At 47.2% G+C, this 24,439-nt stretch overlaps 2 long non-coding RNA genes across 3 annotated transcripts; both read right to left on the reverse strand.

Annotated features, from left to right (window-relative positions):
* Window positions 1-797: 797 nt before the first annotated feature.
* On the reverse strand, window positions 798-12,771 carry LOC126994681 (uncharacterized). Of its 2 annotated transcripts, none has more exons than XR_007749464.1 (3): window positions 12,659-12,771; window positions 12,504-12,599; window positions 798-914 (listed from the first exon to the last, which is right to left on the reverse strand). It is a non-coding gene; the product is annotated as an uncharacterized LOC126994681 (long non-coding RNA). The 2 variants fall into 2 exon arrangements; XR_007749463.1 differs by lacking the exon at window positions 798-914 and adding an exon at window positions 1,730-1,827.
* Window positions 12,772-13,602: 831 nt separating this feature from the next.
* On the reverse strand, window positions 13,603-17,004 carry LOC126994682 (uncharacterized). Its single transcript, XR_007749465.1, has 3 exons — window positions 16,894-17,004; window positions 14,573-14,596; window positions 13,603-13,665 (listed from the first exon to the last, which is right to left on the reverse strand). It is a non-coding gene; the product is annotated as an uncharacterized LOC126994682 (long non-coding RNA).
* Window positions 17,005-24,439: the final 7,435 nt, after the last annotated feature.

Below are 24,439 nucleotides of genomic sequence, written 5' to 3' on the forward strand. Positions count from 1 at the left end.
TCTCTCTCTCTCTCTCTCTCTCGCGCTCTCTCAACATCTCTCTCTCTCTCTCCACCTCTCTCCTCATCTCTCTCTCCACCTCTCTCCTCATCTCTCTCTCTCCACCTCTCTCCTCATCTCTCTCTCTCTCTCTCTCTCTCTCTCTCTCTCTCTCTCTCTCACCAACTCTCTCCTCATCTCTCTCTCCCCTCTCTCCTCTCTCTCTCTCTCCTCTCTCTCTCCCTCTCTCCTCATCTCTCTCTCACCTCTCTCCTCATCTCTCTCTCCACCTCTCTCTCATCTCTCTCTCCACCTCTCCCTCATCTCTCTCTCCTCTCTCCTCATCTCTCTCTCTCACTCCACCTCTCTCTCTCTCTCTCTCCACCTCTCTCCTCATCTCTCTCTCCACCTCTCTCCTCATCTCTCTCTCCTCTCCTCTCTCTCTTCTCTTCCACCTCTCTACTCATCTCTCTCTCACCTCTCTCCCTCTCTCTCTCTCTCTCCACCTTTCTCCTCATCTCTCTCCACCTCTCTCCTCATCTCTCTCTCTCCACCTCTCTCCTCATCTCTCTCTCTCCTCATCTCTCTCTCCACCTCTCTCCTCATCTCTCTCTCCACCTCTCTCCTCATCTCTCTCTCCACCTCTCTCCTCATCTCTCTCTCTTCTCTCTCCTCATCTCTCTCCACCTCTCTCCTCATCTCTCTCTCCACCTCTCTCCTCATCTCTCTCTCCACCTCTCTCCTCATCTAGCTCTCCACCTCTCTCCTCAGATCTCTCTCCACCTCTCTCTCTCTCTCTCTCTCTCTCTCTCTCTCTCTCTCTCTCTCTCTCTCTCCACCTCTCTCCTCATCTCTCTCTCCACCTCTCTCCTCATCTCTCTCTCCACCTCTCTCCTCATCTCTCTCTCCACCTCTCTCCTCATCTCTCTCTCCACCTCTCTCCTCATCTCTCTCTCTACCTTTCTCCTCATCTCTCTCTCTCCCCTCTCTCCTCTCTCTCTCTCCCTCTCTCCTCATCTCTCCACCTCTCTCCTCATCTCTCTCTCCACCTCTCCTCATCTCTCTCCCCTCTCTCCTCATCTCTCTCTCCACCTCTCTCTCCTCTCTCTCTCTCTCTCCTCTCTCATCTCTCTCTCCAACTCTCTCCTCATCTCTCTCTCCACCTCTCTCCTCATCTCTCTCTCTCTCCACCTCTCTCCTCATCTCTCTCTCCACCTCTCTCCTCATCTCTCTCTCCACCTCTCTCCTCATCTCTCTCTCCACCTCTCTCCTCATCTCTCTCTCTCCACCTCTCTCCTCATCTCTCTCCACCTCTCTCCTCATCTCTCTCTCCACCTCTCTCCTCATCTCTCTCTCCACCTCTCTCCTCTCTCTCTCCCTCTCTCTCATCTCTCTCTCCCTCTCTCCTCATCTCTCTCTCCACCTCTCTCTTCTCTCTCTCCACCTCTCTCTCTTCCCTCTCTCCTCATCTCTCTCTCCTCATCTCTCTCTCCACCTCTCTCTCTCCACCTCTCTCTCCACCTCTCACCTCATCTCTCTCTCTCTCCTCATCTCTCTCTTCTCTTCCCCTCTCTCCACATCTCTCTCTCCACCTCTCTCCTCATCTCTCTCTCCCACCTCTCCTCATCTCTCTCTCCACCTCTCTCCTCATCTCTCTCTCCCACCTCTCTCATCTCTCTCTCTCTCTCTCCCTCTCTCCTCATCTCTCTCTCCCACCTCTCTCCTCATCTCTCTCTCTCCCTCTCTCTCTCTCCACCTCTCTCCTCATCTCTCTCTCCACCTCTCTCCTCATCTCTCCACCTCTCTCCTCATCTCTCTCTCCACCTCTCTCCTCATCTCTCTCTCCACCTTTCTCCTCATCTCTCTCTCTCCACCTCTCTCCTCATCTCTCTCTCAACCTCTCTCCTCATCTCTCTCTCTCCAACTCTCTCCTACTCTCTCTCTCCACCTCTCTCCTCATCTCTCTCTTCCTCTCTCCTCATCTCTCTCTCCACCTCTCCTCATCTCTCTCTCCACCTCTCTCCTCATCTCTCTCTCTCCACCTCTCTCCTCATCTCTCTCTCTCATCTCTCTCTCCTCCTCTCTCCTCATCTCTCTCTCCACCTCTCTCTCTCCACCTCTCTCCTCATCTCTCTCTCCACCTCTCTTCTCATCTCTCTCTCTCACCTCTCTCTCTCCCACCTCTCTCTCTCTCTCTCCACCTCTCTCTCATCTCTCTCTCCACCTCTCTCCTCTCTCTCTCTCCACCTCTCTCATCTCTCTTCACCTCTCTCTCCTCATCTCTCTCTTCACCTCTCTCCTCATCTCTCTCTCCACCTCTCTCCTCATCTCTCTCTCTCTCTCTCATCTCTCTCTCTCTCTCTCTCCTCATCTCTCTCTCCCTCTCTCCTCATCTCTCTCCCACCTCTCCTCATCTCTCTCTCTTCCACCTCTCTCCTCATCTCTCTCTCCCCCTCTCTCCTCATCTCTCCACCTCTCTCTCTCTCTCTCTCTCCCACCTCTCTCCTCATCTCTCTCCCCTCTCTCCCTCATCTCTCTCTTCTCTCCACCTCTCTCCTCATTTCTCTCTCTCTCTCTCCTCATCTCTCTCTCCACCTCTCTCCTCATCTCTCTCTCCACCTCTCTCCTCATCTCTCCACCTCTCTCCTCATCTCTCTCTCCACCTCTCTCCTCATCTCTCTCTCCACCTCTCTCCTCATCTCTCTCTCCATCTCTCTCCTCATCTCTCTCTCTCCACCTCTCTCCTCATCTCTCTCTCCACCTCTCTCCTCATCTCTCTCTCTCCACCTCTCTCCTCATCTCTCTCTCTCCACCTCTCTCCTCATCTGTTGTAACCCAACCCTTCGTTAGAGGGTTTACTTGAGATTACAAGGTAACGTGTGCCGAAGCACGTGAGTTCTGGGATATTCAAAGAAGTATACACTAATCTATTTATTAAGTAATAAACTGAAGCGTTCAGAGACGCATGGTACTTCTTTCACCTTGTATAACGGCGTGAGTACTGTCACGATATTGGCTCATAGTGACATAATAAAACCACAATAATGATAACACAATAGTAAAGAAATGGAGACAGTAATCACTGCTCCTGTTCATACAATAGCACACAGTAATAAATCCTAACAACTTCCTAATAATTCCTAATAATTATATATGTATGCCGCACTGGACCTTAATCTACACAGCTCACACTTCTACTCACGAACAATACAGAAGTCAGCATCTTGGGTGAAGAGCAGGAACACGTTTCTTCTTTCTTGTTTCTTCTTTCTTGAGCTCTTGTTCCTAGAGTTCTTCTTTCTTGAATTCTGCTTTCGTGACTTCTTGCTTGAGTCCTTCTTTCTTGGTTTCTTGTATCTTGCTGCTTCCTGCTGCTTCTGCTTGTCGCAGTGAAGTGGAGCTTGTTCGCTTCTTGTTCTGTAGCTGCTCTGGAGCTGTTCTGGTGCTGTTCTCTTCTTTGTTCCTATTTTGTCGTAGTCTTTCGGCGAGGATGAGGAGGAACTTGAAGGTTGATCATAGGACCTACGAGGTGTGGCCTAGATTACTGCTTTCCTAGGTTTGGCGTTTGTCCTGGCGTAGGAGGGACTCCAGGTACTTCGCGTCTCGTGGGTGGCTCTTTTGTTTTAGTGAGTTCCCACAGAGGCGGTGATTGTTGCTACTGTGCGGCTCAGCTTTCGTAGGTTCTTTGGAGCCTTGTGATTGGCTTCCCGTAGCGTGGCGTAGCTGCTTGACACACTCGGTGTTTCTTCCATGAGCTGGAAGCTAATTAGTATGCCTGGCGCTGTAGGTGCAAAGGTCAGATAGGCGTTGTCCTTTCTCTTTCTTCCTCGCCTCGGAGTCGGGTGTCAGGTGTCGCTGTTGACTAATGATGTTATGGTGGTGTCACTTGATCTTCCTTGTTTCGGCGTGAAATTGGCGCTGATGACAAATGACTTCTTCAGCGCATGGCCGTAAAGGGGCCGCTAATTGTTTTAGCGCGAAGGGACCGGGCTGGCTGCTTGATCGTCCAACAATGTTTTCATATTCTCTTCGTCCTCGAGATAACGTCCAGAAGTCGCTGTTGTGGTGGGGCACTAATATTGGTGATAAATGAAGTCTGGCGGCGAGGACTGCTCGGCGTGTTATGTCGTCATGTGGGTTACCGGCTTGGTTACCGAAGTTACCAAGAGGCGGGTTTGGGTTACCTGCAGGGTTTATGTTACCATGAGTTACCACATACCTCCCCCTCGGAAGGCCTCGCCCGGAGGCCTACCAAGAACGATAATTGAGGCGGGCTGGGCGGGCCGTCACCAGCTGCCACAGGTCCCGGCGGACATGGCGGCAGACGTGTTGTAAATCCATGCATGTGTACCGCAGGCCAGGAGGAGGACTGGGAAAACACGCCAGCCAGGGTGAGGCATCACAAGGAGGATGCGGCGCCGAAGATGGTTGCGGGCGTGGATGGGCTGAAGGGCTGCCAGGATAGCCTGTAGAGCCACAGGTTGCTCACTGTTAAGTAAAGTGAGATTAGGCAAGTGGCAGCCAGGTGGCGTTGGGAGCCAGGGCTGGGGCACCACATCCAGGGAACAGGTTTGAGAGTGCGGGGCAGATCAGCGATGGTATCGTGAGCAGGAAGTGTGAGCAACGGGCTATGTGCACAACCTTGACCCAGAGTAAGAACTCCTGAGCCATTGACAAGTTGCGGCTTATTGACAGGGTTGGTAGGGCAATTGAGGGTGGGCGTGACAGGCTGACTAGTGGAGAACGTCCACACGCCTTGTCCTTTAAGGAACATTGGGGAATGACTTTAGTAAAGGTTTGACATAGATTAGTAGCTATGTACTTATTAAGGGCTGCGGACTCTGAAAGTGTCCACTGAAGCGTCATAAACAGGGCCAATGGGAGGACAGATATACAAATGGTCATATTGCACACAGTGGTCCAGAATCTAATAAAAATAAGAGTTCCTATCTTCGCTGAAGGCAACAAACTTATGATTACGGGAGTATTGAGCAAAATATGTAGGTCAGGTACAGGATAGGGAGAGTCGATCCTGAAGACATCAAAGATGTCTGCAGGACTTCCTCGCATGGGGAGAGTGAGGTAAAAGTGTTTTGAGCCGAGGAGATTGAAGGTCGTGCGACAACACGAATAGTATCCTATATAATGCTAAATATTCAGGTGCTGCTGGGAAAAGTAACCCTGGAGGCTTCTGCAGCCTCTTGAAGAACATCGAGTAATGTTTTATCGAAGTAACATTGGTGTAACACGAGTTTGCAATAAGGATTGAAGACCTAATTTTACATTCAAGTTGGATGAAACAACATCAGTTAGAGCCAGTTCAAGGTTAAAGAAGGCTTCCGTGAGTCTCTGTCCTGCTTCTAGTTGGAGTGTCTTAAGTGAAAACTTCATGAATTATTTGGTTGGAAATGTTGGCTGCAGATTCTAGTCTTCTAATTGCTGAATGTATAGCCCTCATATCGCGGACTGTCATGTTTAAAGCATGGGAATGAGCGTTTAACATAACCCGTTCTTTTCCGTAAGGGACTCAAGGGTATGTGTCTGGTGATGAACGGCATCAATTTGAGCCTGGGTAGCCGTGCCAAATAAAATATTAGATAAGGAGCCAAGGAAATTTAGGGCTCCCCGCTTGGAACGATCTCTGGGCATGGCACCCATTATGTACGTTAAAAAATTATTCATGTCAAGGAACAGTTTGTCAAACTCGTTGTCAAATGAACGTAGGGTCTTTTTAAGGGAGTTGACAACCAGATACAAGTCATTCATATGTTGGATGTTCCAGGCGATATCGGCAGTTAAGTTTTTCGCCTGAATGAGGGGTTGCAAGATGTCATCAGCTTTGACTTCGAAAGGGACGATGTAATATCGTCCTGTGAAGAACCCGATGCGCTGGCGAAAAGTTAAGGCCAGCGGCGCTGAGATTCTCTCGGCGGGGCATCAGGAGCGACGCCGGTGATAAGAGCCATCTCGGAGAAACTTAGTCTTAGAACGGCTCCTGATATCTAGAATGATTTAACGCTTATATTCTATAGGTTTGGACATAACATGTGGAAGATTAGGAGGATCCGTAGATGATACGTAACTGGTAGCGGTGTTGTACTAGGTTCAATTTCATAGCGACTTCTGATGTGGCAGTTTCATTATCGGTGTTTTGCTCGGTTTCTTTTTGCATCAGAGCGGTGGGCGACCGTTGGTGTAAGTGAGTCGACAAAGTCGTCAAAAGAATCGAGAGGTCTGCCTCCGATGAATCCAGGGTGGATAGGCTCTCCGTATATGGGGATGCTGTTTATAAGTGATGCTATCTTGAGAATCACTGTCACACGGTCTGTATGGATAGTAGCCATTTTACTGGTCCTAATATCTTTGAGCTGAACTACCACGTCGCTCACTACTTTTATAACTCTATATGGACCTTTGAAGAGCGCCTGCAATTTTTTATGCTCTTTTCTGCTAGGTGTGTTTTTCAGGTACACTCTATCACCTATTTTTAAGGGTTTTATCCTCGATGGTTTATGGTATCTTTCCATCTCTTGTCGACCTATCTCCAGGTATTCTTCACATCTGGCATAGACTTTCTGAGCTACTAGGGTCATTTCTTCCTTATAGCTGTCTACATTATACCAAGGCTTGGTAGTCTCTTCTAACATATTGTAAGGCAACCTGGGGTCTCGAAGATACAGGAGGAAAAATGGTGTGTCCCTTATGATTCTGTGATATGCGGTGTTGTAGGCATGAGTTGCGGCGGGTAGCATTGTATCCCAAATACTTATATTTCCCTCAACTAGAGTCCTTAGGATACTGACTATCGTGGCATTAGCCCTTTCTACCACTCCATTTGCTGCTGGGTGGAACGCTGTTATCTTTGCATGCTTTAATTGTAACCGTTCTGTTACATCTCTTAACACGTGGTTTACAAATTCACCACCTTGGTCAGTAACAATTGATTGAGGTATTCCGTGTGCACAGATTACCTTATCATAGAATGCACGAGCAACTTCTGTTGCTTCCTTAGTTTTGAGAGGCACCACTACTAAATATTTAGTGAAAACATCTATTATGGTCAACAGGTATCTGTAGCCATTATCTGAGCGACCGACAGGTCCTACCACGTCCATATGTACTCTCTCAAAGGTGAGGTAACATCTGGGTAGTGTCGCGGGGAGCAGGGTAGGTTCCCAGTCCTCTTAAAACGAGCACACGTGGTACATCTCCTACAAAAATCTTCTATATCCCTTTTCATCCCTGGCCAGTGGCGAACTTCTGGCAACGTTGCAAAGGTAACCTTAGCACCACCATGCCCAGCTGTTGGCGCGGAATGCGCTAAAGTTATCGCTTTGGAGATATACTGAGGGCAGAAGAACTACACATGTGTCTTCCCCGTGAGGGTTTCTCGATACTCGATAGAGTATATTCTCTTTTAATTGACATCTGTCTATAGGTACTCGGAGTTTTACCCTTGCTTGCTTCATTGCCATCTCTATCTCTTCAATTGACTTTCCGTCTCTAAGCATTCTCTTCATGAGGCCATAGGCTTCATGGCAGTCTTGTAGTTCAATAATTTCAGGTATATCCCATGTAACGTTAGTGTCGTTAGCTCCTGAGACAATAGTCATTACTTTATCTCTAGGATCTACTAGTGAGATACCATCTTCTTCTACACTACAACGCGATAGGAAATCTGCTACAACGTTCTCTTTTCCGGGTAAGTGCTTTATCGAGAAGTCATATTCTGCTAGTAGTGACTGCCACCGAGCAATACGCCCGTTTGGGGTTGCTACCTTAAGTAACAAACTGAGGCGATGATCTGTGTGAATCTCTATATGATAACCCAGTATTAAGGGTCGATTGACTTGGAGTCCGTATACTACAGCAAGTGTTTCACGCTCAATGGTACTATAGTTCCTTTCAGCTGAATTAAGAGTTCTAGAAAAGAATGTTATAGGGCGTAAACTACCACTATCGTCTTCTTGTTGAAGAACTCCACCTATACAAGTGTCTGAGGCATCCGTGGTGAGAACAAAATTCTTTGAGAAGTCAGGGAACTGTGGCGTAACATGAGTCGCTAATGCGTCCTTGAGGGTGTCAAAAAGCAACTTGAGCTTCATCGCTCCAAGGGATAGGAGTTTTGTCCTTTTCTTATGTTTCTTTTCCTTACCTCCTTGCCTCCTAATAAAAGGGTTAATGGTCTGCTTATCTGAGAGAAATCCTTTATAAATTTCCTATAATAATTGAGCATGCCCAGCAATGACTGAAAGGTCATTCAGTGTGTTCGGGGGTTTTAGGTTTTTAATATATTTGACTTTTTCTGGTTGAGGTTGCAAACCTTCAGCACTGATTACATTTCCTAAATAATCAACCTTGTGCTTGAAAAAATTACACTTTTCCATCTTCAGGGTAAGTTTAGCTTCCGCTAGTCTACTTAACACTCTGTCAAGGTTAGTGATGTGTTCATCAAGGTTTCTCCTAGGACGATGGCGTCATCTAGGTATACTTGTCGTCTTTCCGACAAGTCCTGCTAATACTGAATTTATGACATGTTGAAAACATGGGGGCTGTTTTTAGTCAAGGTAGGAAGTGAACTCCAAATGTCAATCAGTTGAGGAAAATGCATTTTTTTCCTTGCTGTCTTCTTCAAAAGGTATCTGCTGATAACCTTGTTTCCAGATCCAGACACGTAAAAATCTTACTTTTCCTAGTTGATACAATATCTGCTGTATATTAGGTAAGGGTATTTATCATCTCTCAAGGTGGTGTTCAGGGCACGGAAGTCCAGACAGAGTCGCAAACCTCCATCTTTCTTGGGGACAGGGATTAGAGGTGCATTATAGGGAGAATGGGAAGGCCGAATAATGCCCTGTTCTTGAAAACAACCAGTTGTTTGTCTACTTGTTCATGATAACTGACGGGGATGGGGTAAGGTTTTCAGTGAACAACTTCATTAGTAACTTGTTGAATGGTATGCATGAAATATGGAGTGACTGTCAAAGGCTCTTTTTCCGTGGAAGAACTCCAGGATATTTCTTTATTAGTTTGCACAGAGCTTTGTTCTCACGTGATGTTTTGGGAATTTACTGTCAATAATTTCCTGTACTCCTTGTTGTTCCTCTACTACGGCGCCAATGAAAGCTGAAGGGGTCGTCTTCTGATAATTTTCCTGTTGTAATGGCTGTACAAAACCTAAGGTACTCTCCTCATTTACTAGTACCGTTTCTTGTTCAATATTAATATAGCGTACCATAAAAATTGAGGTGTGTGTTTCTACAGAGGAATTAATGGTACCATGAAACTTTTAGCACACGTGCGGCGGGTTACCGGGACACAGGTGAATAGCGCGTCTTGGACTCCTGTTAGAGGGGTTCTGAGCATTAAATATCCCGTTACGGCAGGGTGAAGAATCACGGTCTCTACCGCTTTGCATTTTACCATATCCTCCTCGTTAATTTCATTAACTTCATTTGTGGCGTTGTTCTCTAGGTCTACTACATGCACTTTACCCTTTCCTATCTGTTCTAATGGGTACACGCTCCCTTCTATTTCAAGAGCTGCAATCTCATTGCCTGGGGTGTTTCTTAAGGTGAGAGTGATGTTGTGTGCCAGAAAGAAATCCATTCCTAACATGATAGGGGTGGGAAGCTGGAGGCCTTGTGTAAGGACAACCTTCTGTTCACTTAGCTTATTTCCTACTCCTAAGGTGAGTTCTAGGCGACCTTTATTATGGATTCTGTCTCCGTTTACTGAGCATACGTTAGCAGGAGTGTCTTCTAGCTTGCCATGAATATCAAATTTCTTTACAAAATCTTCTTCTATTAAACTAGTACATGCGCCGGTATCAACCAAAGCAACCACTTCTCTATATTGTCCATTCTTTTGCTTAACTTTTAATCTTATAGCTAACAATTCTTGTTCTAGTTTGTTACTAGCTGTCCAACTAGTACCAATCATTTTCTGTTCAGCCGGTGCGTTTATGTCCTCGGTCGGTAATTGGCGTTTTTTTTTTGGCTAGTATTTTGACCTTGCATCTGTCTACTTTTCCAACATGATGCAGTCCAATGCGTGTTTGAGTTACACGCGAGACAGGTTGGCTGTCGTCCCGCTCGACAATTCCTGGCAATGTGACCCATTTTGCCACAGTGGTAACATTGTATGGGCTGAGGCCTGACCGGGGGTCGGGTTTGTCTAGGGTTAAAGTTACGCCTAGGGGTTGCACCTGTCTGGGAATGATGAGACTGGTGAGCCTGGTGAGACTGTGGAGGTTCCTGAGTGGGGTTGGCCACCACATTGACAGTGTTTCTAGATTCTTTGGCTATATCCTCGTCTCTGAGTTTGCAATGAGGATGGGTTTCTGCATAATTTAAGGCTTTGTCTAGCACAGTATGTGGATGTGACCGATCTTCTTTCGTGATGACTGCCATAAAAGTTGGAGGCATTGCTCGCATGAATGACAAAGTCATGCGATGGGTGGATGCAGACGTGTGCTCAGGCATTTCTTTTTTCAACTTGCACAGCATCTCATACAAGCGGACAAAATAGGTGTTCAAGTTCTCTCTTGGCTCGCGCTTGGCTTCCGATATTCTAATGTGCCACTTATCATAGGTATTGAGTTCCTTGAAGGTATCCACAATTAATTTCTTTAGTCTTGTCCAGTCAGGACCAGCTTCGTCTGTGGTACATACTATCAATCTACGGGCGGGGCCTACAGAGTATTGTTTGGCTAATTCTATCTTTCCAGCTTCAGTCCAGTTTTTAACTGTTCTACTTTCTATATCTTTGATCCATTGGGAAGAGCTGGTAGTACAGGTTAAGTTAGGATAGTCTTCGTAACGAGTCACCACCTCCAAAGTACGGTAAGCCTACCACGTGAAAAGTTATCAACGTCATTCCGGTTGATGATCTCTGCCAAATCAGAAGAGCTAACAATTGACGATGAAACAGTAGTTTCAGGCATGTTGGTGTATGAATAATCCCACCACAAAGGAATAGGACTAGAACGCGAAGGCGGGCTACTGGAGAGTAAACGGCGTTTATCTCTTTGCATTAACTAGATTAGTAACTCTTTAAATATCCCTCTAAGCTGCCACCAGTGTTGTAACCCAACCCTTCGTTAGAGGTTTGCTTGAGATACAAGGTAACGTGTGCCGAAGCACGTGAGTTCTGGGATATTCAAAGAAGTATACACTAATCTATTTATTAAGTAATAAACTGAAGCGTTCAGAGACGCATGGTACTTCTTTCACCTTGTATAACGGCGTGAGTACTGTCACGATATTGGCTCATAGTGACATAATAAAACCACAATAATGATAACACAATAGTAAAGAAATGGAGACAGTAATCACTGCTCCTGTTCATACAATAGCACACAGTAATAAATCCTAACAACTTCCTAATAATTCCTAATAATTATATATGTATGCCGCACTGGACCTTAATCTACACAGCTCACACTTCTACTCACGAACAATACAGAAGTCAGCATCTTGGGTGAAGAGCAGGAACACGTTTCTTCTTTCTTGTTTCTTCTTTCTTGAGCTCTTGTTCCTAGAGTTCTTCTTTCTTGAATTCTGCTTTCGTGACTTCTTGCTTGAGTCCTTCTTTCTTGGTTTCTTGTATCTTGCTGCTTCCTGCTGCTTCTGCTTGTCGCGAGTGAGTGGAGCTTGTTCGCTTCTTGTTCTGTAGCTGCTCTGGAGCTGTTCTGGTGCTGTTCTCTTCTTTGTTCCCTATTTTATACGTAGTCTTTCGACGAGGATGAGGGAGGAGCTTGAAGGTTGATCATAGGACCTACGAGGTGTGGCCTAGATTACTGCTTTCCCTAGGTTTGGCGTTTGTCCTGGCGTAGGAGGGACTCAGGTACTTTCGCGTCTCGTGGGTGGCTCTTTTGTTTTAGTGAGTTCCCACGGGGCCCGGTGATTTGTTGCTACTGTACGCTCAGCTTTCGTAGGTTCTTTGGAGCCTTGTGATTGGCTTCCCGTAGCGTGACGTAGCTGTGACACACTCCGGTGTTTCTTCCGCGAGGCTGGAGGCTAATTAGTATGCCTGGCGCTGTAGGTGCAAAGGTCAGATGGGCGTTGTCCTTTCTCTTTCTTCCTCGCCTCGGAGTCGGGTGTCAGGTGTCGCTGTTGACTAATGATGTTATGAGTGGTGTCACTTGATCTTCCTTGTTTCGGCGTAGAGTGGCGCTGATGACAAATGACTTCTTCCAACGCATGGCCGTAAAGGGGCCGCTAATTGTTTTAGCGCGAAGGGACCGGGCTGGCTGCTTGATCGTCCAACAATGTTTTCATATTCTCTTCGTCCTCGGGGAGATAACGTCCAAGTCGCTGTTGTAGTGGGGCACTAATATTGGTGATAAATGAAGTCTGGCGACGAGGGACTGCTCCGCGTGGTATGTCGTCATGTGGGTTACCCGCTTGGTTACCGAAGTTACCAAGAGACGGGTTTGGGTTACCTGCAGGGTTTATGTTACCCGCAGGGTTACCACACATCTCTCTCTCCACCACTCTATTCATCTCTCTCTTCTCTTCCACCTTTCTCCTCATCTCTCTCTCCACCTCTCTCCTCATCTCTCTCTCCACCTCTCTCCTCATCTCTCTCTCCACCTCTCTCCTCATCTCTCTCTCCACCTCTCTCCTCATCTCTCTCTCTTCTCTCCTCATCTCTCTCTCCTCATCTCTCTCTCCACCTCTCTCCTCATCTCTCTCTCTTCTCTTCCACCTCTCTCCTCATCTCTCTCTCCACCTCTCTCCTCATCTCTCTCTCCACCTCTCTCCTCATCTCTCTCTCTCTCTCTCTCTCTCTCTCTCTCTCTCTCTCTCTCTCCACCTCTTTCCTCATCTCTCTCTTCACCTCTCTCCTCATCTCTAACTCCACCTCTCTCCCCTCATCTCTCTCCACCTCTCTCCTCATCTCTCTCTCTCCACCTCTGTCCTCATCTCTCTCCACCTCTCTCATCTCTCTCTCCACCTCTCTCTCTCCCCCTCTCTCCTCATCTCTCTCTCCCCCTCTCTCCTCATCTCGCTCTCTCACCTCTCTCCTCATCTCTCTCTCCCTCTCTCCTCATCTCTCTCTCCACCTCTCTCTCTCTCTCTCTCCACCTCTCTCCTCATCTCTCCCCTCTCTCTCTCCCTCTCTCTCATCTCTCTCTCCCACCTCTCTCCTCATCTCTCTCTCTCCACCTCTCTCCTCATCTCTCTCTCTCTCTCTCTCTCTCTCTCTCTCCACCTCTCTCCTCATCTCTCTCTATCTCTCTCTCCTCTCCTCTCTCACCTCTCTCCTCATCTCTCTCTCTCTCCTCATCTCTCTCTCCCACCTCTCTCCTCATCTCTCTCTCCACCTCTCTCCTCATCTCTCTCTCCACCTCTCTCCTCATCTCTCTCTCCACCTCTCTCCTCATCTCTCTCTCATCATCTCTCTCTCTCCCCCTCCCTCCTCATCTCTCTCTCCACCTCTCTATTCATCTCTCTCTCTCTCTCCCCTCTCTCCTCATCTCTCTCCACCTCTCTCCTCATCTCTCTCCACCTCTCTCCCTCATCTCTCTCTCTCTCCACCTCGCTCCTCCTCTCTCTCTGCTCCTCCACCTCTCTCCTCATCTCTCTCTCCACCTCTCTCCTCATCTCTCTCTCCACCTCTCTCCTCATCTCTCTCTCTCCTCATCTCTCTCTCCACCTCTCTCCTCATCTCTCTCTCCACCTCTCTCCTCATCTCTCTCTCTCTCCTCATCTCTCTCTCTCCTCATCTCTCTCTCCACCTCTCTCCTCATCTCTCTCTCCACCTCTCTCCTCATCTCTCTCTCTCTCCTCTCTCTCTCCCCTCTCTCCTCATCTCTCTCTCCCCCTCTCTCCTCATCTCTCTCTCCACCTCTCCTCATCTCTCTCTCTCCACCTCTCTCCTCATCTCTCTCCACCTCTCTCCTCATCTCTCTCTCCACCTCTCTCTCATCTCTCTCTCCTCTTCTCTCTCCACCTCTCTCCTCATCTCTCTCTCCACCTCTCTCCTCTCTCTCTCTCTCTCCACCTCTCTCTTAATCTCTCTCTCTCCTCCTCTCTCTCTCCACCTCTCTCCTCATACATCTCTCTCCTCATCTCTCTCTCCACCTCTCTCCTCATCTCTCTCTCCACCTCTCTCCTCACCTCTCTCTCCCACTCTCTCCTCTCTCTCCACCTCTCTCCTCATCTCTCTCCACCTCTCTCATCTCTCTCCCTCTCTCCTCATCTCTCTCTCCCTCTCTCATCTCTCTCTCCACCTCTCTCCTCATCTCTCTCTTCTCTCTCCACCTCTCTCCTCATCTCTCTCTCCCACCTCTCTCTCATCTCTCTCTCTCTCTCCACCTCTCTCCTCATCTCTCTCCACCTCTCTCCTCATCTCTCCACCTCTCTCTCATCTCTCTCTCCACCTCTCTCCTCATCTCTCTCCCACCTCTCTCTCTCTCTCTCACCTCTCTCCTCATCTCTCTCTCCTCTCTCCTCATCTCTCTCTCTCACCTCTCCCCATCTCTCTCTCTCTCCACCTCTCTCCTCATCTCTCTCTCCACCTCTCTCCTCATCTCTCTCTCCCACCTCTCTCCTCATCTCTCTCTCCACCTCTCTCCTCTCTCCACCTCTCTCCTCATATCTCTCTCCACCTCTCTCCTCATCTCTCTCTCCACCTCTCTCCTCATCTCTCTCTCCACCTCTTTCCTCATCTCTCCACCTCTCTCCTCATCTCTCTCTTCTCTTCCACCTCTCTCCTCATCTCTCTCTCCACCTCTCCTCTCTCTCTCTCTCCACCTCTCCTCATCTCTCTCTCTCTCTCCACCTCTCTCCTCATCTCTCTCCTCTCCTCATCTCTCTCCACCTCTCTCTCATCTCTCTCTCCACCTCTCTCCTCATCTCTCTCCACCTCTCTCCTCATCTCTCTCTCCACCTCTCCTCATCTCTCTCCACCTCTCTCCTCATCTCTCTCTCTCCACCTCTCTCCTCATCTCTCTCTCCCTCTCTCCTCTCTCTCTCCACCTCTCCTCATCTCTCTCTCACCTCTCTCCTCATCTCTCTCTCCACCTCTCTCCTCATCTCTCTCCTCTCTCCTCATCTCTCTCTCCTCCTCCTCTCTCTCTCTCCACCTCTCTCCTCATCTCTCTCCCACCTCTCTCCTCATCTCTCTCTCCACCTCTCTCCTCATCTCTCTCTCCCTCTCTCATCTCTCTCTCTCTCCCTCTCTCCTCATCTCTCTCTCCACCTCTCTCCCCTCTCTCTCTCTCCACCTCTCTCCTCATCTCTCTCCACCTCTCTCCTCATCTCTCTCTCTCTCTCTCATCTCTCTCTCCTCTCTCCTCATCTCTCTCTCACCTCTCTACTCATCTCTCTCCACTTCTCTCCTCATCTCTCTCTCCACCTCTCTCCTCATCTCTCTCTCCACCTCTCCGCATCTCTCTCTACACCTCTCTCCTCCTCTCTCTCTCTCTCCCTCTCTCCTCATCTCTCTCCACCTCTCTCCTCATCTCTCTCTCCACCTCTCTCCCCTCCTCTCTCTCTCTCTCTCCACCTCTCCTCATCTCTCTCTCCACCTCTCTCCTCATCTCTCTCTCTCTCCTCTCTCTCCTCATCTCTCTCTCTTCTCTCCACCTCTCCTCATCTCTCTCTCCACCTCTCTCCTCATCTCTCTCTCTCCCACCTCTCTCATCTCTCTCTCCACCTCTCTCCTCATCTCTCTCTCCTCCTCATCTCTCTCCCACCTCTCTCCTCATCTCTCTCTCCACCTCTCTCCTCATCTCTCTCTCCACCTCTCTCCTCATCTCTCTCTCCCCCTCTCTCCTCATCTCTCTCGCCCCCTGTCGCCTCATCTCTCTCTCCACCTCTCTCCTCCTCTCTCTCTCTCATCTCTCTCTCCCTCTCTCATCTCTCTCTCCACCTCTCATCTCTCTCTACACCTCTCTCCTCATCTCTCTCACCTCTCTCCTCATCTCTCTCCACCTCTCTCCTCATCTCTCTCTCTCCTCTCTCCCCTCTCTCCTCATCTCTCTCTCCACCTCTCTCTCATCTCTCTCTTCTCTCTCACCTCTCTCCTCATCTCTCTCCCTCTCTCTCTCTTCACCTCTCTCCTCATCTCTCTCTCCACCTCTCTCCTCATCTCTCTCTCCTCATCTCTCTCTCCACCTCTCTCCTCATCTCTCTCTCCACCTCTCTCCTCATCTCTCTCTCCACCTCTCTCCTCATCTCTCTCTCCACCTCTCTCCTCATCTCTCTCTCTCCACCTCTCTCCTCATCTCTCTCTCCACCTCTCCTCATCTCTCTCTCCCTCTCTCCCTCATCTCTCTCCCACCTCTCTCTCTCACCTCTCTCTCTCTCCCTCTCTCCTCATCTCTCTCTCTCCCTCCACCTCTCTCCTCATCTCTCTCTCCACCTCTCTCCTCATCTCTCTCCACCTCTCTCCTCATCTCTCTCTCCACCTCTCTCCTCATCTCTCTCTCCTCCTCTCTCCACCTCTCTCTCTCCTCATCTCTCTCTCCCTCTCTCCTCATCTCTCTCCACATCTCTCCTCATCTCTCTCTCCACCTCTCTCCGCCTCTCTCTCTCTAGACCTCTCTCTCTATATCTCTCTCACCATCTCTCATCATCTCTCTCTCTCCACCTCTCTCCTCATCTCTCTCTCCACCTCTCTCTCCCCCTCTCCCATCATCTCTCTCTCCACCTCTCTCCTCATCTCTCTCTCTCTCTCCACCTCTCTCCTCATCTCTCTCTCCACCTCTCTCCTCATCTCTCTCCACCTCTCTCCTCATCTCTCTCACCACATCTCAACTCATCTCTCTCCTCATCTCTCTCTCTCTCCTCTCTCCTCATCTCTCTCTCTCCACCTCTCTCATCTCTCTCTCTCCACCTCTCTCCCCTCTCTCTCTCCTCTCTCCTCATCTCTCTCTCCACCTCTCTCCTCATCTCTCTCCACCTCTCTCCTCATCTCTCTCTCCACCTCTCTCCTCATCTCTCTCTCCACCTCTCTCCTCATCTCTCTCTCCACCTCTCCTCATCTCTCTCTCTCCACCTCTCTCCTCATCTCTCTCTCCACCTCTCTCTCTCTCTCTCTCTGCACCTCTCTCTCCTCATCTCTCTCTCCACCTCTCTCTCCTCATCTCTCTCTCTCCACCTCTCTCTCATCTCTCTCTCTCCACCTCTCTCTCATCTCTCTCCACCTCTCTCTCTCTCTCTCTCACCATCTCTCCTCATCTCTCTCCACCTCTCTCCTCATCTCTCTCTCTCCACCTCTCTCCTCATCTCTCTCTCTCCACCTCTCTCCTCATCTCTCTCTCCACCTCTCTCCTCATCTCTCTCTCCACCTCTCTCCTCATCTCTCTTCTCTTCCACCTCTCTCTCCTCTCTCTCTCTCTCTCATCTCTCCACCTCTCTCCTCATCTCTCTCTCCACCTCTCTCTCCTCATCTCTCTCTCCCTCTCTCTCTCTCTAAACCTCTCTCCTTATCTCTCTCTCCACCTCTCTCCTCATCTCTCTCAACCTCTCTCCTCATCTCTCTCCACCTCTCTCCTCATCTCTCTCTCCACCTCTCTCCTCATCTCTCTCTCTTCTCTCTCCTCATCTCTCTCTCCACCTCTCTCCCTCCTCTCTCTCTCTCTCCTCATCTCTCTCCCACCTCTCTCTCATCTCTCTCTCCCACCTCTCCTCATCTCTCTCTCACCTCTCTCCTCATCTCTCTCTCTCACCTCTCTCCTCATCTCTCTACTCCTCTCTCTCTCCACCTCTCTCCTCATCTCTCTCTTCCACCTCTCTCCTCATCTCTCTCTCCACCTCTCTCTCTCTCTCCACCTCTCTCTCTCTCTCTCCACCTCTCTCCTCTCTCTCTCTCCACTCTCTCCTCATCTCTCTCCACCTCTCTCCTCATCTCTCTCTCCACCTCTCTCCTCATCTCTCTCTCTCCACCTCTCTCCTCATCTCTCCGCAACTCTCTCTCTTCACCTCTCGCCTCATCTCTCTCTCTTCACCTCTCTCCTCATCTCTCTCCACCTCTCTCCTCATCTCTCTCTCCACCTCTCTCCTCATCTCTCTCTCTCTCTCCTCATCTCTCTCTCTCCACCTCTCTCCTAATCTCTCTCTCTCTCTCTCTCTCCACCTCTCTCCTCATCTCTCTCTCCACCTCTCTCCTCATCTCTCTCTCCACCTCTCTCCTCATCTCTCTCTCCACCTCTCTCCTCATCTCTCTCTCTCCACCTCTCTCCTCATCTCTCTCTCCACCTCTCTCCTCATCTCTCTCCACCTCTCTCCTCATCTCTCTCTTCATCTCTCTCTCCACCTCTCTCCTCATCTCTCTCTCCACCTCTCTCCTCATCTCTCTCTCCACCTCTCTCCTCATCTCTCTCTCCACCTCTCTCCTCATCTCTCTCTCCACCTCTCTCCTCATCTCTCTCTCTTCTCTTCCACCTCTCTCCTCATCTCTCTCTCCACCTCTCTCCTCATCTCTCTCTCCACCTCTCTCTCCACCTCTCACTCTCCACCTCACCTCATCTCTCTCGCCACCTCTCTCTCTCTCTCCTCCTCTCTCATCTCTCTCCACCTCTCTCCTCTCTCTCTCCACCTCTCTCCTCATCTCTCTCTCTCTCCTCATCTCTCTCACCTCTCTCCTCATCTCTCTCTCATCTCTCTCTCCACCTCTCTCTCTCCACCTCTCTCCTCGTCTCTCTCTTCTCTTCCACCTCTCTCCTCATCTCTCTCTCCACCTGTGGTGAATTTAACCACCGACAGGCTCAGTGCAGGTTTGACCATAGGTTACGATGTGGTATGTGTCGTAAGCTCGGTCATAAGAACCGTCTGTGCGATTACTATAACCAGTAGGAGTCCGGCAAAGAAGAAAACGCCAGTAGTAATACAGTGAAAGGCCACAATGAAAACGATTATCTGACAATAGAACACATTAATGCACAGAGACTTCTAGGAAACAAATTGGAGGTTGAATTATTAGTGAAAGATAGACATATAGACGTCCTTTGTGTCAGTGAGACGTGGCTCCTTCATTGTACTCCAGACCAGCTTATTTATCTTCCACAATATAAACTTTGCCGGTATGACACTGGACGGGGTGGTGGAGTTTGTATTTATGTTAAGGACTACCTGAGTGTTACTCTTCTCCCCACACACCCTGGTAGCAGGCCACCAGGTATTGAGGATGTCTGGGTCACCACACAACACCGAAAAATGCCATCTATCATCGTAGGATGTCTATACCGCCACCCTAAAGCAACACAAGAATCATTTGATTATATTCAGGATATTCTTAGATTAGTACGTCTTCGAAAGAAAACGTTCTTTTTGCTCGGCGACCTCAACGATGATTATTTATGTACCTCAAGTAAACTCGGGAATATCATTACTAATGCCAAATTTTCTCAGCTTATTCAAAATCCCACGAGAGTTACGGCTAACACTGCAACGCTCCTTGATGTTATTGTCACTAACAGGCCAGATACAGTTATAACCTCTGATGTTCATCCATGCTCCATTGCAGACCATGACCTAATTTCTGTCACTACAAATGTACGCAAGCCTCAGTGCTGCCAACCAACTGTTGTAACAAAAGCGAAGTCTAGAAATTACTCCCCAATCGTATTTTGTAATGCACTTTACAAAGAGACGATCAACTTGAGCCAAATCTTTAATAGTGATGATGTTAACGTACAGACAAGTTTATTTACTAACATTTTCTGCTCATGTCTTGACCTTTGTGCCCCGATGGTGACCAAAGAGTTAAGGGGACCTCCATGGTTAACTGAAGAACTTCACCACGTCATGCAAGAAAGGAACACCAGACAGAAAGCTCTAAAACACGATAGATATGACATAAGCCTACAACAAGAATATAAAGTCCTAAAGAAAAAGGTCAAAGCCATGATGGGTACTGCCAGGAAGGACTATTATAAAGATAGACTTAACACGTCCAGAGGTAACACAACAGCCGTGTGGAAAATCTTGAGAGAAATAGTTCCTAATACTACAAAGAAACAAGCTAATAAAGTATATCAGGAATGCAGTGTCGAAGACTTCAATAATTTCTTTGCTAATGTTGGAAAAAAAAGCTTTCGGAATCTCAAAACAGTGTAAGAAACAATCACGAAAACTCACCCCCTGAAAACCCTGAAAACAATAACAGTCGTAACACCTTTCCACCCCAGCCCACCGATACTGACACAATCATTCTCACTATGAAGCACCTCAAGGAATCCAACTCATATGGATCTGACGATATTTCCCTGAGATTCATCAAAGGCGGCTCTGCCAGCAATTCTACCATATATCACATGCATCATAAATACATCTATTACAACAGGTATAATGCCTGGAAACATGCTATTGTCACACCAATATTTAAGAAAAAATCCAGAAAAGTAGGTAACTACAGGCCAATTTCCTTGCTCCCAGTTGCATCGAAAATATTAGAAAAGATAGTCGCAACTCAATTGGCCCAATTTATGGAACGGCATTGCCTCTTTAGCAGTACTCAACATGGCTTCAGACCAAACTTGTCTACTGAGACGGCACTCTTACAAGTTTCCAAAAAGATTTATGACACCATGGACAAAAGAGAAATATGTCTTTGAACTCTTTGCGACCTATCTAAAGCTTTTGACAGTGTCAGCCATAACATTCTGCTTAGAAAATGTAACAAATTAGGAATAGATATATTTTGGTTTAAAGATTATTTGTGTAACAGGACTCAGTCTGTGCGAATCGGGGAAATTTGTCCTCTACTCTAGAAGTGCCTTTTGGAGTCCATGAGGATCTATTCTCGGCCCTTTGCTATTTAACGTCTTCGTAAATGACCCGTCACAAGAAATTAAAGAACGTTTTGTTATTCAATATGCTGACGACACACAATTCATTCATACTGGTAATACTGAAAATCTACCTGAACTAATTCTTAGAACAGAACAGACATTAGGAAAAATTAAAAACTATTTTAACAGGAACGGTCTCTTGCTGAACTCCAAAAAAACTCACTGTATATTTCTAGGCACAAGAGCTCTGATGTCACGAATACCGGATAACACCACTATCAAAGTAGGGGGTGCCTTAGTAAAACCTTGTCAAAATGTCAAAAACTTGGGGCTACATTTCGACAGTAACATGTTGTTTGATATGCACGTGACAGAAATCAGTAAAAAGGTGTCTGGCATGCTTATGTACATCAGTCGTTTCCAAGACATGCTCAGCAGAGAAGCCAGGCTAATAGTGGTTCAGACACTTGCGTTAAGTCACCTTAACTATGGGATGACTGTTTGGGGCACCACAAATATCACACAGCTGAATAGAGTTCAGAAGCTACAGAAGGTTTGACCATGTCAGCCCACTCTTAAAAGAACTACAGTGGCCAAATATTACACAGAAGTGCATTTTTGAACAGTGCATCATAGTATTCAAAGCACTGAAGAAGCATTTTCCTGAATGGCTATTCTCTTTTCCACAAGTAGGACAAATAGTTGACATAAACACAAGACAACAAAATCTCCTCTGTGTACCCAAAACACACAGTGACATTGGGTCCCGATCTATCACAGTCAGAGGGCCAAAACTATGGAATAACCTCCCCACAAAGGCAAAGAATTGTCACAGTCTGCATACCTTTAAGGTCAATCTGAAGAAACACCTCTCGCAAGATAGCTCAGGAAACTAATCAGACTGAATACTCTTATTACATTTTATCATATAATGTTCTGCATGATGTCCTAGATATTAGTCCACACTTTATCTTTAGCACCAATTATATACTACTTATATTTTAGGGATTATCTGTAAATTTTATCGCACTCCATATACCGTGTTCAATAGTTTTAAGCCAGTAAAGAATAACCATTGTATAAATGGAAATAAAGTTTCTGATTCTCTCTCTCTCTCTCTCTCTCTCTCTCTCTCTCTCTCTCTCTCTCTCTCTCTCTCTCTCTCTCTCTCTCTCTCTCTCTCTCTCTCTCTCTCTCTCTCTCTCTCTCTCTCTCTCTCCCTTAACTTCCTGTGCCCATAAACTTACTCACCAATGCCAATAAACTTACTCATCTTGCCCCCAAAACTTCCTCACCAATGTCCATAACTTACTCACTTGTGCCCATAAACTTACTCACCAATGCCCATAAACTTACTCACCTGACCCCATGAATTTACTCACCAATGCCCATAAACTAACTTGTGCCATAAACTTATTCACCTTTCCCCCAAAACTTACTCACCAATGCTCATAAACTTACTCACCTGAGCCCATGAACTTACTCACCTTACCCCAAAACTTACTCACTAATGCCCATAAACTTACTTGTGCCCATAAACTTACTCACCTTTCCCCCAAAACTTACTCACCAATGCCCATAAACTTACTCACCTGAGCCCATGAACTTACTCACCTGCCCCCAAAACTTACTCACCTGCCCCCAAAACTTACTCACCAATGCCCATAACTTGTGCCCATAAACTTACTCACCAAACCCCATACACTTACTCACTACCAGGGCAGCACATTTGAATCTTACCAGGGCACACACACACTAAGAATTATTTGTCCTGGTATAGTGTGGCTAATTCTTATGGCTCCGTGGTGTAGTGGTTAGCATGCCTACCTATGAATCTGCCGGCCAGGGTTGGAATCCCCCTCCCTGGACAGTCATATAATTGTAGCCCACTTGCTATTTTTTTTTACTCCGATTGCCTCACCATATTTAAACATTTTGTGTTATATTGTCTGACTACATCATACTCTGATCTTAACACTTTACTTTAACCTTTTATCATGATAACGTTTTAGCACTGAAAGCTGCACTCTGCCGCCAGTGCACGGCATTTCGCTACGTACGCATCGACACTATCCCCCGGCACCTGGGAATATTGAAAGAACTCTGACCATGCCCCCACCTGTAGCGGGCCCAATCACTCGCTTCTCACCACGTCTATTGCTGCCGAGGTCGAGAGCTGGCGGAAATCCTGCCTGAGGAAGCATGCGTCAATTCGCTGCTGGAGATCGCTGCTGCACAGAAGTCTCACGTACGAGGCGGCAAGTGGCGGGGACCACCCGCAGATGATGCCGTAGTCCTCCACACTCACGGCCCATGCCTCGAATGCTGCCGGCGACATGGCTTGAGTGGCCGTGCCAGGCCCTGTTTAGGTCTGATCATAGTAGTAATTAATATTTCTTTGTCCATGTAGTGGAATGCTGTACCTATATTTCTCGCCACGTTATATGTATCACCGAAGATCCCATTTATATGACTTTCTGGTTGCATATAATCTTGCATTAATACTCCCAGGTCTCTCTCTTCATTCACTTTCTTTAATATTTCACCATCTCCTATTTCCTATGTCCATTTTGGTCTTTCTACACTTTTCCCCATTTCCATAACATGACATTTCTTCACGTTGAATTTCATCTCCCATTTCTGAGTCCATTTCCAAATCTTGTTTAGGTGTTCTTGCAGCTCCTTGCAGTCTTCACTGTTTCTTATATGTCTTTGCATCATCTGCGAACATGTAGCTGTTTATGGCATATCATTAATATGGACTAGGAAGAGTACTGGTGTGATGACCCCTGGGGCACTCCACTTTCCACCATTGCGATCTAGTGTCCTTAACCACGGTTCTCATCTCTCTTCCTCTTAAGTAGCTTTCCATCCAGCACTTCATTTTCCCTCTCAATCCTCCTTTATTCTCTAGTTTCCACAGCAGTCTTGAACTTTGTCAAATGCCTTCATTAAGTCTAGGTAAATGCAATCCGTCTGTTTCCTGTAATTTGTCCGTCACTCTTGAGTAAAAGCTCAGCAAGTTTGTCACACATGAGCGGTGTGTGTGTGTGTGTGTGTGTGTGTGTGTTCTCAGGCCCAGATAATGTAATAATGCAGTAATAATAATAATAATAATAATAATAATAATAATAATAATATCCTACCCTCCAGGAATCCTTTGAAGCCCAAGAAGCAAAAATCCTTCAAGTTCCTCCACAAGAGAGAGGAGGAGGAGAAGGTGGAGAGAAAGATTGACAAGAGCGGAAGGAGAAGGAGGAGCGGAGGAAGGAGAAGGAGGAAAAAAAGAGGTTTAAGAAGGACAGGAAGAAGAAGGAGGAAGGTAGGAAGAAAAGGAGGAAAGAACAGTAGATTTACTCACACACACACACACACACACACACACACACCATTAATGTCACACATCAACCAGTCTATTTATTTATCTCTATCTAATTTCCCCCCCCTCCTTCCCAGAGGAAATGCCAGTGTTTGGAGTGCCGCTGTGCCTGGCCGTCCAGCGCTGCCCGGCACACGATGGCATCCAGCTGCCCACCATTGTCAGGGAGTGCATTGACTAGATAGAGGTGAGTGTTATTATTGTTATTATTATTATTATTATTATTATTATTATTATTATTATTATTATTATTATTATTATTATTTATATGTGCTTGTTGTCCTGGTATGGTATGAACAGGGGGAGGAGTGAGTGAGGGTTAGGGAGAGGAGGAA

Source organism: Eriocheir sinensis, unplaced genomic scaffold (assembly GCF_024679095.1).
Source record: "Eriocheir sinensis breed Jianghai 21 unplaced genomic scaffold, ASM2467909v1 Scaffold848, whole genome shotgun sequence".
Taxonomy (NCBI): Eukaryota; Metazoa; Arthropoda; class Malacostraca; order Decapoda; family Varunidae; genus Eriocheir; species Eriocheir sinensis.